General features: G+C 43.0%; 1 long non-coding RNA gene across 1 annotated transcript; it reads right to left on the bottom strand.

Annotated features, from left to right (window-relative positions):
* Positions 1-10,755: 10,755 nt before the first annotated feature.
* LOC144173631 (uncharacterized) lies at positions 10,756-14,441 on the bottom strand. The gene is made up of 2 exons (XR_013323341.1): positions 13,586-14,441; positions 10,756-10,913 (listed from the first exon to the last, which is right to left on the bottom strand). It is a non-coding gene; the product is annotated as an uncharacterized LOC144173631 (long non-coding RNA).

The following is a 14,441-nucleotide window of genomic DNA, read 5'->3' on the forward strand; positions in this document are numbered from 1 at the left end:
AACATAATCAAAATGCACTTCATTTAATGAAAGCCTGCCAAAACAACTCACTACAATAGAATTCTATTCTCAGAAATTCGAATACAGTGGCCACTGGAAATTTTACATAGAGTTTAAATTAAGGGAAGTCTATGTTTAACTTTGAGTGTGCAGTAAATATTTTTTGCACTACCTTGATGTTTCCTGCTGTACAACGTATATTTCAAATGAAAATGTAGGCCTAACAAGACAAGCCAACAGGACAACAGGACGAGTTTTTCAGTGATGTGGTTTTTGAAGGTTTAGTTATGCATATATGCCAACTAGCCCACCTCGCCATTGTGCTGCAGGATGTACAGTGGTGATCTCGCTAAGGGTGAACACGGGAGCGCGTGGCCTCCGGTACTATCAGAGCAGCCTACCGTGCCCAGCGCGAAACATCACGCGTGCGCTGTGCGTGCCGAGCGAGACTATTTTTTCAGCACGCGCACTGCGTCATCGGAGTGTCTGCGCGTCGTCTGCTATGTTTATCGCGCGTGTAGCGGTGGAGCCATCAGCCACTGTATGAATGAGTGGAAACTAGAATCCACATGAAAAATGTTTCCGTGTGAGCGGTAATTCGTTCTTTGGCTCTAATACAATGGTTTCGGCACAGCAGCGTAACTCGCCCACTTGTTTCAAACAGACAAAATCAAAAGATCACGCAGATTTTAACAGCACTTTATTTTTGCAAGTGCTTACAAAAAGTCTTTTAAATGCACATGGAAGCACGCAAGGCTTCGAAGGTGGTCACACAAAGTGGGTGCAGGCGTTACGACCTTCATTCAACATACGGGAGAAAACTATCATCCTTTACCTTTTTATATTTGGGCGTTTTCATGCAAGAATCCAGTAGTCGCGGATCAAAGCAAGGTACCATTAGCAGACGAGACGCAACATAGCAGACGACGAGCAGACGCTCCGATGACGCGATGCGCGCACTGAAAGCAAAATATCGCTCGGCCCGCACAGCGCATGCGTGATGGTTCGCACTGGGCACGCTAGGCTGCTCTGATAGTACCGGTGGCCACGCGCTCCCGTGTTCACCCTTAGCGAGATCACCACTGTACGTCCATGGCAGAGACGCTGTCCGGGTTTGTGCATGTTTCCTTTTGCCACATTTTGTGGGCATGGCTTCATTGGTGTATATATTGTCACTTCACTCAAAAAAGTGGTTATTATAGACACAGAAAAATATTTTGCAAGTTCAGGTCGGACCCGTAGCTGGGCTGAAATGTCCTCAGAGTCCCGATTCACGAAATATAGTGCGTATAAATAGTGGTACCTCACATTAGCAGTCATAATTTTAAGGTTGCCTTAGTAGTGCCATTGCTGGCATTAAATTACATCGACTCCGCTCTCTTCCTTTCCCTTAATGTTACACCCATCATCTAACGTTCTACAGCCTGCTAAGTAGTCCCTAATTTCAGTTAGACCCTTTTATTGACCCTGGAAGTATCTGCCCCGTAGATGAGTACTGGTAAGCTGCAGCTGTCATACACTGTAGTTTTCAAGGACAATGGTAGGCGGCCACTCTGTATTATACCAGCCTTGAAAGCTGTATTAACAACATAGATTTTCCTGTACCCATGCCTAGATTGAAGAACTGGTTTGCAACGGAGGTGCTACTGCAACAGTGCACAAGGCGCCTGCTCAAGCTACTGTTGACGGTCAACTTGGCGCAGGAGTTCTCCTGGTTTGGGAAAAAGAGAAGCACCCTTTTTTCCACCTGCGAACGACATCATGAATTGTGTGTAACTAGATATCTTCGTGTTGTTACAGACATCAAATTCTTTCATTAGACAATGTATAGGGCCCAGATTTTTATTGTCAGTCACATCCTGCGCAAATATCAACATTGTCGACAACCTGCGGCTTCTTAGTTTTTATTGCTAGAAGAGGCATTTAATTTCCTTCAGCCTTTGGATCATGAAATTTCTACTCACTTTCCAACCAATCCGGTCCGCAACTATTTTGACATTTTTTGGCACCACAACGAAGAATGAAAACTGTTCAAGAATCACTACCATAACTGATGATGGAGGCATGCACCATAGAACCACCATTGAATTCTTTCCTTGCTTCGATGCATTTTTATTTTGTGTATTTGTTCCTTGAGCGTATCACTTGGTGTGAATCATGTAGTTGTGTATATCTGTCTTGTTGTAAATATTATTCAATCATTTCCGTGTTCCCTGTTTTTTCGTTTGTTGCCAAATCATATCACTTTCTGTGAAATATTGAAATAGTGTAACATTGTATTGTTCTCCTATCCAGACTTGAATAAGTTGTTGCTAAAGTTTTTTGTTGTTTTATTGTTGTCCTGCCATTTCGCTAAGTGTGAATTATTTCATCACGTAAATTACTACTGCTCTTGTAACCGCCGTACACTCATTTCTGTATACTCACCTTTTCTAGTGTCTAGAACCATTTCCCTAGATGTTGGTTTGTTTAAAGGAGCCATGAAGAGAAAACAAAAGTTTGTTTTATTCGAAAGATTGGGTGTTTCATAGTACCCCAAGCGCTTTCCCGGAAGCAAATGATGCTTTATTCACTGAGAAATAAAGCAATTTAAGCCAAAATTTTAAATCTCCCGCTAAAATTGAACATTCCGTGACGTGTACAATGGCGTCATAGAGCCGGTCCATGAAACAGATACTTAGTATGTCGACTCCATATAGCACCCACACGCGGGAGTCGATCGAGACGGCGGCCATTTTAAAAATACTAGTAAAACCTAGTGCACCCGCAGTCCTAGCCATGGAATCGCCTGATCCGGAGAACAAAACTCTCGCCGAGGAGCTCGGGCTTGCATTTAACAACCTCACACCACAAAAACGCTCAATGCTTCTAAGTGCACGAGCGGCAAGAGTTGTGGGATACGCGGTGGACGGGAAAGCGACCATTCCGCGATAGCCACAACAGACGAACGCCCAGCCGTCGGCACCGCTGCCTCGTCAGCCCCGTCGCGACGGACGAATATAGACTGGTACGTATGTGCCGTATTTTGATTACGGTTAATAATAGTTCAATTTCAGTAGCAGTATCACTTATGCCAGTTGGCCGGTGTCGTGTATGGAAAGCCGTTCGCGCAAGCTCTCTGCTTCGACCAGAAAGATACGAGCGTCAATGCGTGGTGTTTACGGCATTTTTTTCCCCAAGGTCAGAGCGATTTGACGAAGTCGGCGACGAGCGCCAGCATGTCCCAGGAGTGAGCTAACGTAAGGGTCCCTGCCGTAACTGAACAAACTGAAGTTTTGAGTGGTTGTAAACTGGAAACGAGCTCGTAACGACAGCAGCAAGCCAACACCATTCGAAACTTACGCGACGACTGGCACTATCTCGTCGCTTCTTGCTGTTCCTTACTCCCCTCGTTTCTATTTTTACCTTTGCTGGTTGGCGATATGACGGCCAACCTCCTGTGAAGGGATTACGATACGAAGCAAGGTCGCGGCTGTGCGTGCTGGAACGGTTCGTTGGCCCCGAAGAGCCTCGAACCCGAAAATTCGTCTGCGCGACGGCGAGATGTCGAGCTCGGCCGGCGCGCTAGTTTCGTACGCAATGGCGCACACGCTTGCGAGTTCGTTCGGACCTTCAACCGTTTACTCCACCGTTCTTTGTCATAAAAAGAATGTGCAGTATGTTTCACGGGCATTTAGCTCGCTATGCAAGCTGTAAGCCCTGCCTAACATGCGTTTGCTTTTGCCGGTCTCCGCCAATCGCAGAGCATTCCCAAGTGACATCACAGGTTCTGTTGCGGAAAATGAGCTGGTGGGTCGCATGGTCATTTCCTTTTTTCCTAATTATGTAGCTTATTTGAGCGAAGTTTGCGTTATAAGTGGTGTCGTTATGGTTCTAACGAGGCAATCTTTCGAATGAACCAAACTTGTGTTTTCTCTTCATTGCTCGTTTAAAGTATCTCAAATTTGTATGGCACTCACACCCACCGCTCAACACCATGTTTGTGTTTCCAAGGTGCTTTTGGTGTATTGTTCCACAAATTGTTCACTAGATTTGAACTATTTAGTTCCGTAAATTTGCTTTGTTTTTGTAACCACCATTCAATCATTTTTTTTGTTACCACAGTTTTTTTTCCACACTGCTGTTTTTCACCCATTTCACTTAATGTGAGATACTTCAAGTTGCATAACTATCTTGTGCTTGTACGCTGGGTTTACATGTTTGCTTTTTTTCTATTTTTGTCAACCTTTTTGCTGTGTTTGACTTGTTTAATTTGTCATGAATATTTTTACTATTCTTGCAAATATACAATGTGTACCCTGTGGGCCAGGGCAAATAGGAATCAAAATAAAGTGGTTGTGTTGCGAAAGCATATCACATGATTTTGTGAAGTCAACATAAACTGTGTTACTGAACTCTTGTGTTTTATGTGTGCATTGAAAGCTTTCTTACTACCCAGCTGCACTTACTTACATCTAGGTTGGCAAGACTGTCATTTTATAGTTTAATTTTTGAATTGTTTCCCTGATAGTTTATTTGCAGAAGGCCTGTACAGCCATGCTGGTGCTACAATTCGATGACACTACTGTTGGTGCCTTAGTGTCAAGGTCACTTGTGCTGATCAGGACTGGTTTGCTGTTACTTACTGCCACTTGTTTTCGATGCGACATTTCTTGTTTAGAGCAGTGCTTCATGTGCTTCTGCAAGAGTGTGTGGTCAGCTTGTTACTTCACATATAAGACTTCATGCAGTATGCAGCACTTCAAAAGTGGAAACATTATTCTAGAAACCAGGTGACAAGTAACAGCAAACAGTGCTGAATAGCTAGTAATACATGTATTTGAAATATTATTGCCTACAACACGTAGGCAGCCTTGAAAAGGGGGCTCGCCAAACATCCAGATAATGTATAAAGAATGTAAATTTCCATTATACAGGTTCATCTCTACAATATCATACTAACGTACACTAGTCATGAATATAACAAACTAATGCTTGTGCCGAAGACAGAAAAATAATGTAGAACAGACGTCTATAAACGTCTTGCATGCGTACCACTACAATATTCATACGACGTACCACTAAGGTAACGTCCCGCAAACAGCGTATAAAAGTACCATGAGACGTCTACAGTACGTGATCCTTCGTGTTATTTGGATGGGTTTTTTGCAGTTGTGGGGATGTTGATTATATGTAACTCTGACCCCAACAGTACGTCTCCTGGACATCTGCAATGTCTATTGCTGACGTCTCCGGGATATCTGCACGACGTAACGTGGTTTGCTGGGATGAGTGAGAGGGGATTGCGAAAGTAAAGTTTTCAGTGAGGAGAGCCGATCGAACTTTGCAGAGGTTTGCAATGATAGTAGTGGTTGCACAGTTCATAATTTGCATATTGCGTAGGGCGGTGTGATTTTTTTCAAGCAGTTCATTTCGCATTTCCAGTGACATACGATAGTGATAGGGCAAAGGCTACTCATGTGCATTCGTATGTCGTTAGTTACCTGCGTTGCTTCAATTGTGTGATTGTTGCGCAAATGTTTGCGTCAGCTAGCAGGCAGCTATCGTTGGTTGTCAAGTTTCATGCGATGCTTTGGGCTCACAATTCACGTTACCTGCGGGTACGGCAGCATTCGCGATCCGCATTATCGCTTGGAGGGGGGGGGGGGAGAGGGGGGGGCGTAGGGGGGTACTGATTTTAAAAAGTGTCTTGTTGAAATTTCATGACGATCAGAACTAGCTGTCTACCAAGTTTTAGCGGCTGGAGGTGTGACTGATAATCGACTGATTAGGTATCTTACCTTCTCCTCCCGATGAATAATCTACGAAGGTGGGAGAGGGTGGCGGGAAAGCACACGATGGCGCTTGCTTGCTCGTTATTCGCCTGCTTCTTTCTGTCAACGGTTAATGATACGCTAGGAATCATAAAGGAATAGGTGAGCGCCGGGGGAAGAGGGGGCGACAGCCATCCCCTACGCTGTTTCAAACAAGGTGTCCACTGAAACGTCCGGGCGACGCCCATTTAGATCGAATAATCTAGATCGAATAATGAGCGCATGATGGGATAGTCATGACCAGTAGTAGATTGGGGGAAAATTCAAATTGATGCTGCTAGAGCGTGTAAGGTATCAAATTAAAGGCCCCGGTTAACAGAATCACGCAGGATAAATTAAAAAATGCTTCTTGCGTATAGTCATCAGATAGTAATATTCGGTCTTAGATTGTGTGAAAATTCAAAATGATGCCGCGAGCGCGTGTGGAGAATTAAATTAAAGGTCTAGATGGGGGAATCCCGTAGCACAAAAATGTGTTATAGCTATATCATGACCTAGTCATGGATAGTCATAGATTATGTTAACGTTGAAATTGATGCCACTAGGATGTGTTGTGTATCAAATTAATGGTCTCGATGCGGGGTATCACGTGGGACAAATAAAAAATGCTTCCGGGTTATAGTCATGAGATAGTCATGGAGACTCATAGATTCGGTTAAAATTCAAATTGATGCTGCTAGGACGTCTGGGTGTCTAGACATATAAGTAATGCGTCCTGGTTACAGTAATGACAGTCATGGTTAGTCAGATTGGATTAAAATTCGAAAGGATGATGTTAGGGTGTGTGGGGTTTCAAACTAAAGGTCCCGCTGAGGTAAATCACGTGGGACAAATATGAAAATGCTTCCTGGTTATAGTTATGAGATAGTCATCGTGAGTCGAGGATTGGGTGAAAATTCAATGTGATGCCACTAAGCCATGTTGGGTATCGTGGAAAAAATAAAGAAATGGCCTCCTTATAATCGCGATATAGTCATGGCTAGTCAAATATTGGGTTGAAATTCAAAGTGATACCCATACAGCGGGTAGGGTATCAAATAGGGTATCAGCTGGTAGGGCTCGCATCGGCTGCCTTGGCCGCACGACACTGCGGGAGCTTGAAGCTGTGTCACAGGCTGATGCTACTACGGCTCGTCTCCTGTTTAAGGGGTGTCCTCGAGGCAGGATCGTCGTCGTGTTTTTTTTTTTTCTGGCACAGCTGTTGGTTTGCTGCGGTGATATAGAGACCAACCCAGGCCCTGACAAGATTGACATGATTCTGAGTGCCGTGAAGGAGGCAGCGTTGTCGCGTGATGCTTTTCAAAAGGAAGTAAACACTGAAATGAGAGACATATCAGCAGGAATTATTGATATCAAGAAGCGTCTTTCAAAGGTCGAGGAAGGTTTGCAGGCTCTATCTAAAAGCGGTGACACCATAACGACTGTTGGAGGCTCAGCTGATGAAATAAAAACCGCATTTTGGCCCTCACACGCTGGCAGGACAGCCAAGCAGGTCTTCTGGACGTAGTAGATGACATGAATAACCGCATGCGACGAAAGAATCTGATCGTTAAGGGACTTCCCGAGGAAGAAAAAGAAAACCCTGTGACCTCTGAATTGAAAATTACGAAGTTTTGTAAAGCGCACCTTGGCTGGGAAGTCACCGACATTGAACGCGCACATCGAGTAGGTGCTCAAAGAGAGGGTTACGACCGCCCCTTGATCGTGAAATTCCTCAATTACAAAACAAAGTGTCAAGTCCTAGGAAATGCGTTTAAACTAAAGGAATTGAAGACCCTAAAAGTATGGATTGAAGAAGATTTTTCACCTAGGATCCAATTTGTGCGCAAGCACCTTCGGGACTTTGCACGTGAGCATCGTCAGCCAAATGACAAAATGAAAATATCTTTCCACAAGCTTCTTCTAAGAAACCGCCGATATCGCTATGATCAAGCTACTGCGCAGGTGGTTGAATGCACGCAGCAGAGCCGTCCTTCGGAAAAGGGGTGTAATGCTCAAGCTCAAGACGCTGAACGAGATCTTTCTTTGATATTGGCGAATTTTCGAAGCATTATGAGCAAACAGGATGAACTTGCCGCCTTTATTCATACGTGTAGTGCAGATGTCATTGTGGGCACTGAAACGTGGCTTTCAACAGAGATCGACAGCAGCGAAATCGAAATTTCCAAGTCGTTTACGGTGTTCCGTAGGGAACGTGATGCAAGGCGAGGGGGAGGTGTTTTAATCGCGACGAAGAAACATATTCCTGTTCGGTTGATTGGTGTCACCAGCGTGCTTGAAACGCTGTGGATCGCCCCTAATCTTCCAAGCGTAACCATAGTTATTGGTGCATGTTACAGGCCTCCGGACGTATCCGCAGATTTCGTTGGCGAACTTCACGAAGTTCTCGTTCAAATTGAGAGCAGATGCAGTAACTCGCCGATTATCTTGACTGGTGACTTTAACTTTCCTGCTTTAAACTGGTCCCACAGCATACAGTCTACATTTCAAAGTACCGCATTCTTGGATTTCATGTCGTTCTTTCCATTAACCCAGTTGGTATCCACACCCACACGCGCAGATGCTATTCCTGATTTGGTTCTTACCACACACCCAGATAGCGCTCACGTCAACGTATTAGAATGTATCAGCGATAATCGCATTGTTGATTGTCTGTTCAGCTATGCTACAAAAAAGAAGCCTTCCATAAGGAAAACGGTGTACGATTTTGCTAAAGGCAACTTCGACGGCATAAACAGAGATTTAGAGCAGCTTTACACGACCTTTTCGCAGTCTTATAAAAATCGTTCGGTACCTCAGAACTGGCTGCTATTCCGAGATGGGCTGAGAGCGTTGCAGGAAATACATGTCCCAAAGAAATGTCTCTTTGAAACGACCGACAGTGCCGACAGGCCATGGTTCTCGAAACATATAAAGCGTTGTTTGAACAAGAAGAAACGTTTGTACACCAAGCCCAGGCGCAGCAAAAGGGACGAGGACTGTACTTCTTATCTTGATTACGCCAAATTATGTAAGAAACTTATTGAAGAGCCAAAAAATAGATTCTTTAATGTTGACCTGCCCAATTTTATGAAAACTAACCCCAAAAATTCTGGACAGTTATTTCTCCGTCGCCCTTGAAGGAAATGCCTCAGCTTGTCTCGGAATCGGGTTCGAATCGTCGAGAAGTGTCTGACGCTTTCAACTCCTATTTTTGTAGTGTTTTTGAACAAGAGAGTCCGATGCCATCTATCAGCGTTTCCACTAGCCTTGACTCCATCATGCCTTGTATTGTGGTAAACTCCGACGGAATCATGAAAGCGATCGAGCGCTTGCCCACCTACTCAAGCCCAGGTCGTGATGGCATCTGCACGAAATTACTAAAAATCACAAGAGAGTTTTCCGCACTGATTCTTGTACTCATCTTTCAACAGTCTTTTGACACTGGAGTTATTCCTGATGATTGGAAACTAGCCCATGTAGTTCCGATATTCAAATCAGGCGATAAAAACGAGTTCAGCAACTACAGACCAATATCCTTACCTTCCGTCGTATGTAAGGTTTTTGATCACATTGTGTCATCACAAATAATGAAATACCTTACGAGTAACAACATTTTATACCCAAATCAACACGGTTTCCAGCGCGGGCTCTCTTGCGAGACTGAACTGTTCGAGCTAACAACTGCACTGTTAAAAATTTTCCCGTAAACCTACGGTAATAATGACCGCTAACTCTTGATGCCGGCATGTATTCGTATTTATGCGTTGCGCTAATTTAACCGTTCCTTCCTTTTATGGCATTTTCACTGTTAGCCCAGAATACGCAACAGAAACCGTAAGTTTTGTCCAACGGAACAGGAACCGTAGCACACTTGTGCAGTGCCGAAACCGTAAGTTTTGTTCAACGGAACAGGAACTGTAGCACACTTGTGCAGTGCAGAAACCGTAAGTTCTGTTCAACGGAACAGAAACTGTAGCACATTTGTGCAGTGCAGAAACCGTAAGTTCTGTTCAACGGAACAGGAACTGTAGCACACTTGTGCAGTGCAGAAACCGTAAGTTTTGTTTGATGATGCAAAACCGTACTGCATTTTTATGGAAAACAAACCATTTTTTTCCGTAACGGTTTGAAGCCGTCATGCACTTTCACAAGAGTGTAACTGTAAAAGATCACTACGGCATTTACCGGATGAATTTGAACCGTAAAGCATGCTAACTGTATCGCAACTGTTGCAGCAGTAGCAGGGTTACAGCAAAAAAAGAGCGCCTATAAAAGTTTTTTCTGAACAAACCACTTCTGCATTTGCGCTCTAACCTTACGCGATAGTCACATTATGCGGTCTATTTTGTTTGACACAAAACCTGCTTCTATAGAAAACAAAAAAATTTTGCCTTTGGGAATCGATGTCACTAGTTAGCCACGGCCATTTGAAATGGCTACAGTTTCTCATAGGCAAAATTGTTTCATTTTCTAAATAAGCAGGTACCACTGGCATTCTTACTGTCAAACAAGATAGACTACATAATGTGACCTTTGCGTAAACTTAGAGCACAAGCACAGCAGTGTAGAAGTTCAGAAAAAACTTTTAAAGAGATGCTCATTTATCATCGTTAATCTGCTTAGTATTTCATTAATGGTTTGAAGTTTAATCACAATCACTGGTACCCTTAATAAATACTGTATTTTCTTGACCCGTTTGACTTTGTTCCAGATTCATTTCGCTTTTTCAGTGCAATTAACTCTTAAGAGGCACATGTGGTGCTATTTTTGAATACGCTACTAAAACACAATAGAGAAGAGAAGAAATTCTGCAGTTAGCATGCAACTTCAAGCATGTGCACTGAATCTGTTAACAATTTCCACCCACCACTTTGCTGCAACGAAACATATTTGGTGTACAGAATCTGTGTTGTTTATGACACAAATCGACATAGATTGGCAAGACTGACAACAACAAGGGTACTTTTGAGGCTATATTGAGAACTGCATAATACATCATTCTGGACTTGCAACTTGTAACTTGTCTCGTATCACTTGACGGGCTTGCATGACGAACATTTTTGGATCAGATTGTCCAGTTGTCCAGTGGACGGTCCAGAAACTGGTTTAGCAGAGCAGCTGAAAACAAAAACAAGAAAGTATTTTTATTTGGCAGATTACCAAAGCCTGGACAATTACCAAAGCCATTACCAATAAAATATTAATTTCATACTTCATTAAAACAGGGTGAAAATGCATGCCGTAGACCTATTTTGTATATTTGAGGATGACCATGAAACGGTACATAAAAAATAAGGCCAAAAAAAGCTGATATACCTTTGAAACATACCTTTGATTATAACAACCTACCAGACGTGTCTGCATTTTTTTAGTGCGGAGGCCACCGTACTTACAGATGATAGCTTCCAGTAATTTACCATCATTACCACCAAAAAGATTGATTAGTCTCTCACAGAAAAGTAGACACTACCTCGTGAACGCCCTGGCTTGGGCTAATAATTGTATGAGTACATTGTTGCTCTGTTTTCGAAATGTATTGAAATTGCCGCCCGTCTGCGGGAGATAGCGCGTGCATAAGAATGAGAACCTCGGCGTGACGGCACGCGGAGGTGACAGAGGAAGGAGGGAAAGAAGATTCTCAGTTGTAAGGGTGCAGCATTTTTATACCGTGTAATTATGGTATAAAGATTAACTTGAGTGTGCCTGTCTTGCCTTTGAGATTCACCTTTGACATTCGCCTTTGAGATTTTTCAATGGCCGTTCTTATATATATCCAAATAATGACAGTACCAGCTGCTTTTGTCTTTTCCATTATCAGTGTGCCATGTTACACTGTGACAAGTTACATTGTGAAAAGGGATACTGTAATTTGTATGCAGTTTGCTGAAAATGGCAAGAATTGCTCATTACTATGTGGAGTAAAACACCCTAAGGAGCAATTCTAAACCAAGGGAAAGCAAGTTAGGCCCAAATGACTGGGGCACAAAGCAAGTGGAATTTCAAATTATATGCCAGATTTACCTGTAAGAACGTACGGGTAAGTCAAATTCATGATAAGTAAGTCATAACAAGTCAGATTAGTACAGTACAGGATATATCTTTAAGGGGGGACACTGCTCTTAAAAAAACTTTTTTAATTTTTAAGTAAACTTTGTGAAATTTTTAAGACTCGGTGCTTTTCCCCCACTGATTTCTTTACACCTTGGTGGCACCAGTGGCAAGGAACCATTTTGAGTGCCCATTTCAAACATTGAAGTTTAATGGGCTTTAAAATTAGTTCCAAGTGATGCATCAAAAAACTGATTCTCTTATTGCACTCACCAGGGTTCATAGGGTTGGAAAATGTAAAGATTACAGTTTTATGACCAACACTGCTTTGTCCCTTGTTCCTCCAAAAATGGTTAATTGCCTCTAATTATCTCGGGAACTAATTGACAAACTAAAAAAATATCGGAATATTTGAAATCAGTGGAAAAGAAGCAGCAAGAGTGACAAGTTTAACAGAGTTTACTTAAAAATAAAAGAAATAGTTTTAAGATCCATCCATGTCTCCCCTTAAAGGAGCCATGAAGACAAAATACATGTTTGTGTTATTCGAAAGATTTAATGTTTTATAGTGCCCCCAGCGCTTGTCCAAATGCAAATGATGTTTTATTCACTGAGAAATTGATTAATTTAAGTTAAAATTTTAATTTTCCCACTAAATCGAGTGTTCTCGTGGTCTGCAATGACATCACAGGAATTGAGCGCTCTTCTATGGTCCCTAGAAAGATATTTCTAGGGACCATAGCTCTGCAGCCAATTGGGAGGCCTTGTTTGCCGTTAGTGAACCTAGATGACGCCACCATACCGTAGCATACCGTTTTCTGCCTTTGGCGCGGAGGAAGAATTTTTCTCCGTGGCCTTTGGTTTGTTTTTGACCGTATTTAAACCTGGCTTGGTTTTGCTCAGGAAGAAAATAATTGCTTCGTGAAACATAGTGCTAGCTCTACAAATATGCTCACGTAAAACACCGTTCCTTGCGTCAGTTGGCAAGTGTAGTCTGAGACAACCCCAAAGCCCTGCAGTCCTGTGCAGCTAAACCAAGCATAGTGCGTGCAGTACCAACAGCAGTACACATCGGCACTTCTGTTTACGTGTGCTTCCGAAACTTCCACTGTTTGTCCCACCATTCTTATGGCTTTGAAAAGAATGTGCCCTAAATTTAAGCACAAATTGCTCGTTCGGCAAGCTTGTAAGCTCTGCCTAATTTGCGTTTGCTTTTGCCGCCCTCCGCCAATCCCAGAACTGTCACATGTGATGTCATAGGTTCTGCTGCGGGAAATGAGCTAGTGGGTCGCATGGCCATTCCCTTTTTTCCTAAATATATATCTTATTTGAGCAAAGTTTACGTTAGCAGTGGTGTCAGTACGATTCTAACAAGGCAATCTTTTGAATGAACCAAACTTGTGTTTTCTCTTCATGGCTCCTTTAAAATATACCTAGATTAAAAGAATACTTATTGGGTGTAGTACTTTGAGTCACATGAACAGACGCAGGGGTTTATCCAGAATTTTGATTTTGAGGGGGTGTCGAAATCCTCCTGAGGGGGTTGTCGTTCTCCTCCTGGGGAGAACGACAACCCCCCATATTGTGTATCCTCTTGGGAGGCTGTGTATATCCCCCTGGGTGGGGTTCTCGTGGTTGTGGAGTCTTTCTTTTTTTTTTTTCTTGGGGGGGGGGGGGGGTGTATAAGTTCCAGAACAGACGCATACAGTTCACCACACAACTTATAAAGGCCTGCAACTCACATTGCTCCATTTCTTCTTGAATGTCTGAAGCTCTGCGGCGGCTTTCATGGCCTTTGACTTCGCTCCTTTGGACCGCGCTGCCTCCTGTTTGGTACCTTCACTTGGTGTGATGCCAACTAGGTACCTAAGACAAAATAAACAGATAACAGTCAGTCCAGCCAACACATTAAATTGCTTGCTGGCTTAGCCTGTTCTTTTATTACCACAGTGACGCCTTTTTCTTAAGTGACTTAACCACAGCGACTTAACTCTTTTGTTACCGCACCTATTCAAAACCGTTCAATTTCAAAGATACCTTGGGAGCCCCTTTTCACAGCATTCCAGCCATTTCTGGAAAGATCTGGAGTTAGCTCAGAAAATGCCCTTTCAAAATCCATTTCGTTTTCATTTTTGCAATGAAAATGTGATTTTTGACAAGCGTTTGCATTACCTGGGTGTGGAAAAGGGGCGTGGTCAACGCTACTGAAGAATAATACGTGCCACTGGTAATCAGTCTGCATCAGCGTTTGTTTTTCTTTATAATGGTGAATCAGAAGCCGATTTTCCATCGTCAGGCTTGCACTCTGACAGTAATAATCTCAGAAATTGGCAGAAAATGTCAAGCAGTGTCTGTTTAGGTAGTTTTATTCCCTCTGCTTACGTTGTTCTAAGGTGTGTTGTAGTTTCACTTACCACAGGACCATTAACGAACAGTTTACAACTGTTTCGTTTTCATTTCTGCATGGCGAAATTCATATAGGCGCTACTATGCAGTTACCCAACTTCAAGCCTACTTGAGCCACCTTCAAGCCTTGAGCATCCGCTACTGATCCTTGAAAAAAGCCTCCCGTTCCTGATTTCACCCACCCTAACCCAA

Source organism: Haemaphysalis longicornis, unplaced genomic scaffold (assembly GCF_048455015.1).
Source record: "Haemaphysalis longicornis isolate Haplotype H1 unplaced genomic scaffold, Haemaphysalis longicornis Haplotype H1 scaffold_3, whole genome shotgun sequence".
NCBI lineage: Eukaryota > Metazoa > Arthropoda > Arachnida > Ixodida > Ixodidae > Haemaphysalis > Haemaphysalis longicornis.